The sequence below is a fragment of the Embiotoca jacksoni genome, unplaced genomic scaffold (genome assembly GCF_022577435.1).
Source record: "Embiotoca jacksoni isolate LCO1_2020_lvr unplaced genomic scaffold, fEmbJac1.0.p SCAF_7, whole genome shotgun sequence".
NCBI lineage: Eukaryota > Metazoa > Chordata > Actinopteri > Embiotocidae > Embiotoca > Embiotoca jacksoni.
Window position 1 is genome coordinate 8,391,184 of NW_027185425.1, and position 6,000 is coordinate 8,397,183.

The following is a 6,000-nucleotide window of genomic DNA, read 5'->3' on the forward strand; positions in this document are numbered from 1 at the left end:
TTTTGAAACGAGTTGACTTCACCATTTTAAGTGTTGGCGTGACGACCTATAAGGAGGTCAACGGAACGGTCCTCGTGGATGCTTTATGCTCCATTAGGGGAGATAAGTGCCTCCAGCGGATGGGTGACGGGTATTGAGCGAGGGTGTTGGGACTATTACGAATGGGTCAGTCCCCCGTGGGGATGTATGGAGAGATGGATGGTTGGATGGAGGAGAGGGCGTCTAAAGGACCACCTGAGACTTCCTCTCGTCTTTTAGTTTAAAGGGAAGAGATGACATCATCGACAAGGGAGAGGGGTGTGTATCAGAGGGAGAGTCTGTGAAATGTTTTTCTTCACTTCTCCCAGTGGACACTCATCTCAACTCCTTGTACAAATGTCTCTTTCACTGTCCAATGTTAGGTTTCCTCCCTTTGGAAGTTAAAGAATCTGTTTCCCCAGCTGAGTCTTTCACTTGAGGTTTTTACATAAGATGTGATGATTGCAACGCAGTTTAACCGACCAATCTGTTATATTTTAGGATCTGACTTGCGCGAAAACACCTTCATACACTGAGATATTGCTGCAAACTATAAAGAAACACAGACACAAGCCCGTGCACGCCACACAAAGTAACTTTTACTTGGAATATACTTGTGGCAACAAATTATAGGTTTGAACTTGATTAGACCGAGACACCTTGAGGCACTGCCTTTCTTCCGTAGTGTGTCATCTTTGGCTCCGAAGTTACCGTGAAGTGAAGTGATAAAACATCACCAAGGACCCTTTTGAATGGATTTATAGTGGCTGCATTTGACAGTTTCAGATCTTTGTCATGATAAAGAAGAAAGTACGTGATGCATCCCAGGTTTAAATTCATGCATGATTTGAAAACTAAGTTTTGTTTGTCACTTTGTTGTCAAAATAACAACAAAAAAACAAAACTTAAATTTGTCATTAACTCATGACAAATAATAAAAAAAAAAAATTCTTTACCATTTAGTCCTGGGAGGACCGCGAAACGTGATGATAGTGATTTAATGCTGAGTATTGGTTATACTGTGGATATTTGTCTTTTTTTTTTTTAAGTCATGCCCCTGGTTTCTACATATTTGCTGTTCAGTAGTCACTCAAATTCCACTAAATTAGCTTTTTCCAGGCCATAATGTCTCGCAACTTCCTGCTGAATTGATGAATCTTATGGAGCAGAACCTGTGTTGGACTTTGCTGACATGCTTCTTATGACCGAATGATTCAGAATCTGTCACCTCTCAGTCTGCAAGTCAGTGGTTTGTTTCTAATTTTGGCTTATATGGGGGTCACTTCTGATTAATTAAAGGCCAATTGGAGAGTTTCAAAATGTGACATGCAACAGAAAACCCTGGAAAGAAATGGTGTTGCAGTATATTTACCCCTCAGCTATCTGGTTTCTCCAAGCAAACTATGTCAAAGGGCTACATTTATACAAATCAACAACAACAGTAGCAACAGTAATACAGATAACAAGTAACCTTCATTTTTTATATAACAAAATAAATGGTGTGTTTTGTACGCGCGTCTTGATTTGTTACGCCTCACTTATTTGCCTTTCAGTCAGTCATTGACAGGAATTGCACATCCTCTTTTTACAGTTTCAAATCTCAAAACTCTGCGTCATAGAGTTCTTACATCCTCACAGCTACTGATGAAAAATAAAGAGTCTTCCTTTTTCCATCTGTCGTTGTTGCACCGGCCGACTGTTGTGGCTGGTGTGTTATCTTGGCGATTTGCAGAACAAAAGCAAAAGTAGATTTCAGGAGACGTGAGAAGCAATCTGAGCCCGAACAAGAGCATTACGCTGAGAACAAGGACAAATCTGGCTGTATCTCGTATTCCTCATATTCAAGCTGTGAGAGTTATTTTGTTTGTCTTGTGGTCTCCAAACAAAAGTACATCCCCTGCTCAAAAACAAAATTGCTATAGCTCCAGCTGCAGAAACGAAGGACAAACAGTACAATGAAATTCTGATAGTCTCCCAAATATCTGTGCTTCTCATCAACACGAGCGTGTGGGTGTTTTTCCATACACCTGCTGCTAACTGCCTCCAAAAACTGCTCGAGTGATCGCTGACGCGCTCTTGTCCACGTGCGCTAGTGTGCTGCCAGCACGCCCGTTCTTGTTTACTATCAACCACACACGTCCGGCATGTTCCTGGAAGAGGAAAGGCACCAGAGAATTGGAGATGGATGCATCTCCACTCCCCCACGGGGTCATGAGAGCAGACCTCCACCCTGACACAGTGCAGCTGGTATTCCCGGCCTCGCTGCGTAGCATCGCGGGATGGTTATGATGCAACGCTCAGGAAAAAGAGAGGGATTGTTCCCCAGGACGACTCTGTGTGTGTGTGTTGTGTGTTGTGTGTGTGTGAATGAGACCAGTCCACGCCATGCGCCTGGCAGTTCCAATGTCAGTGTTAGTTTGTTTTTCCTGAAGGCTCCTAATTAAACACACATAAAGCACTTTTACATAAAAGTGTGCACATCTGGAAGTCCACACCTCTTTTTTTTAATTTTTTATTTGAGGGTGTTTGTATGTGTTGTTTTTTTCCCCCATATCAACCCCGCTGACAGATCTTTGAGTTGTATAGGCTCTATTGATACCATGTGTGTCCCCAGCCTCCACAGTTCAGTCCATTTTCTGGAAATTACCTCACAAACAGAAGCTGCTCTGATATGTGATTCCTTTTTTCTACTTCTGCTCTCAATTTACTGCCGTGGTTAAACATCTGGACGGCTTGTTAAATCCTGAGTCACTGCAGTCTGGGTCAGGCTTGTATGTCAAATGTACACCCATACACGAGGGTTACAACACGCCGCCTACAGATCTTGTGAAATGTATTTCGAACAAACACCCGAGATGATTCACTCTTCTTGTCTTTACTGATGATTTGAGGGTGAATCACACACACTCCCTCGTCTGGTGACTTCCTCTGATTCAGGGGTCTGTTACGCCTTATCTGAGGGTCCTCGCACACACACACACACACACACACACACACACACACACACACACATCTTGTCATGCAAATGGCTACAATCAAGTTCTTGTGTGTTTACGGTCAATGAAGCATCAGAGCCATACTACTGTATACGTGACTCATTGTATGCCAGCAGCTGTGCAAATAGCATTTTTTATGTGGTAAGCACAACGGAATCAATCATCACAGAAAGGTAAACCACATGCACAGAAAAAAGTATGATAATGATCGAGAAGGTGGTGACAATAAAACACCGTAAACATTACTCAGAGTGCCTTTCTTCAGGAGGCCTGAGGTTGTGTTAGAGGTGTTCAAACCGTATTTATAGCATCGTATGAAAAGTGAACCTCATCTTTTCTTACAGTACTGATAGAAACTGAGAGCTTTTCACGGCTGTCGTGTGATTTAGAGACACGGTTTTTAATCTTGCCGATGATTGACGTCAGCTGGACTAACGGCTGTGGTGTGTCCCAATCAGGCTTTTCAGGGAAGATCACTGGAGTCAGGCCTGAAAAATATTTTTTACAGAGACACTGCATGAGAAACTATAGAACCCACATTTGACTCCCCTTCAATTGTGTCGCATGACTTTTTATTTTTTTCTGTTTCAAAATACAAACTTTAAAATCTGTATTACCTTATTTTAGGGGTTAACCATTTTATATTTTATATGCCGTTCCCCCAAAATGATCGGAAACAATATTACCGATTAATATGTAACGAACATAATTTTGCAATAAAACGTCCCATTGATCACACAAATGATGTTACAGTTGCTTTTGCCATAAAAAAAAAACAACAAAAAACTCCAGTGTGTTTTTTAGTTTAGTAAATCAGCCCAATGCACTTGCTATTGAGTATATGTTGTTTTTTTCTGCCCCTTTGTGTGTGTGCCTGTAATTAACGATTATTTTTATGATCAGTTGATCTGTCACTTAGTTTATTTATTTATTTATTTATTAATTGTTGGGTATAAATTTTTTTTAAATGATCTCGAAAGTACTTCCCAGTTTCCCTCAGTCCAACATGACATCTGATAGTCAGTCCAAAACCCAAAGATGATTGTAAAAGACATAGAAAACCAGCAAACACTCACACTGGGATTGAATGAGATATTTCTGCTCAAAAAAGAATGAATCAATTATCAATTTGATTATTTCACCATTATTTCAATTAACACATTTTTGAAACACAAGGGTTAACCGTTCATTATTTGGAATGTAAGAAAAAAAAAGAGCTAATTAATAATTAACATTATTATTATGTTTTTTTCTTTAATTACTGGAGTTTTGGATATGTAATATGCCAACAAATAAGAATCTAAATTTCAACAGGTGCTGTACCATCTGTAGTAAAATATCAGACTGCACCATCTTAGTCTTCCTTTTACAGCGATTTCTGGGCCGCCGTAATGCACTGACAAAATGTTTGATAGACATTTCTTTATTTGGCTTTCACAGTTGTTTATTTTTTCTGATCTGGAAATTTGGAAACCTTTGATTCGTTTAAAGTGGCGGCATAGTGGTGCACTCGTTAGCACTGCCACCTCACAGCGAGAGGGTGCCGAGTTCGATCCCCGGGGCCTTTCTGTGTGGTGTTTCCATGTTCTCCCTGTGCCTGCGTGGGTTCTCTCCAGGTACTCCGGCTTCCTCCCACCATCCAAAAGACATGCATGTCAGGTTAATTGGTGATTCTATAAGAAGTTGCCCTTAGGTGGGAATGAGAGTGTGAACGGTCTTTGTTTTGGTCGGTCTCTATGTGTTGGCCCTGTGATAGACCAAAGTGAGAAGTGACCCTGTTCAGGGTAAAGCGGGTGTAGATAATGGATTGATGGATGGATGATTAATTTATGAGCATTTTCCAGTACTGATGAGTGATGAAGAGGGCAAACCCTTCAAAGGACACTGTCTGTTTATTGTAAATATTCTGTTTATGTTATGCAGAACAAATTCAACATACTGACATTAGAGTATTTCTGTATCCTCAGTGTTCTTTCATATTTTCTGGGGAACCCTGCTCTCACTCAGCCTGTCTGACACCCTGCTGTGTCACACTTATTGATTCAGCCTTTAGCTTATTGATCAACCCAAAGGGGGGTCTGTGGCACAGCTGTGTCTTTCTGGACCACCATGTCGCTCTCCTAAATACCTGTTTTAGCTTTCTTGTCCAGAAAAACACAAGATGGCTGCAACAATTTTGTAATTTGTTTATTGTCATGAATTTGGGTAGCCATCTTTTTTTTTTTTTTCTTATTTTTTTTTTTTTTTACTTTTTAGAGAGTATTTACTTTATGGATAGAAACACCTAAAAGAAGCTTTACATTTTTCATGAATACATATATATACATAATATTTTCTAATATGTGTCTTGTTTATATTTTGTTCACCAGTACTCGGTATAAGTTTTAAATGTGACTCACCAAAAGACTGCAGACAAAAATATCGACAAACATCAGATATTAATATATATTTTTAATATTGTACATGGCCATTTTAATTTAATTTAATTTAAAATATAGATCTAAATTTCACTGGCACTTCCTGTACTGCCAGAGGCTGACAATGGAAACATATATGACTGACGTGGATCATTTGGAAAGCAGTATTAGATGAGCAATATTACACGAAAAATCCTACCCGAGTAAAACTGCAAAAGCATTAGTGGCAAAATGTTGTTAAACTATTAAAGTAAGGGTAATGGTTTGGATCCTCTGACCCACGCATTAATATTTGACATCATTAGATTATTGATAGCGAAGCATCAGTGTGTATGTTACGGTTGTAGCTTTTGGAGGTGGAGCTACTTAGAACTAGCCTGGTGTTTCCAGACCTAAAATCACTGTATGGGGTCTGGGTACGCTGCATTGGGAATTGTTTGCAGTTGTTGTATGCAGCTTGGCGTGCACCTCGGGTTCATTTTGAAACTACTGGGGCAGCTTTAACCAATCGGCAATAAAACTGGATGAAACTCTACCACCGCTGCAACTACTTTCAGAAGAAAACCTTC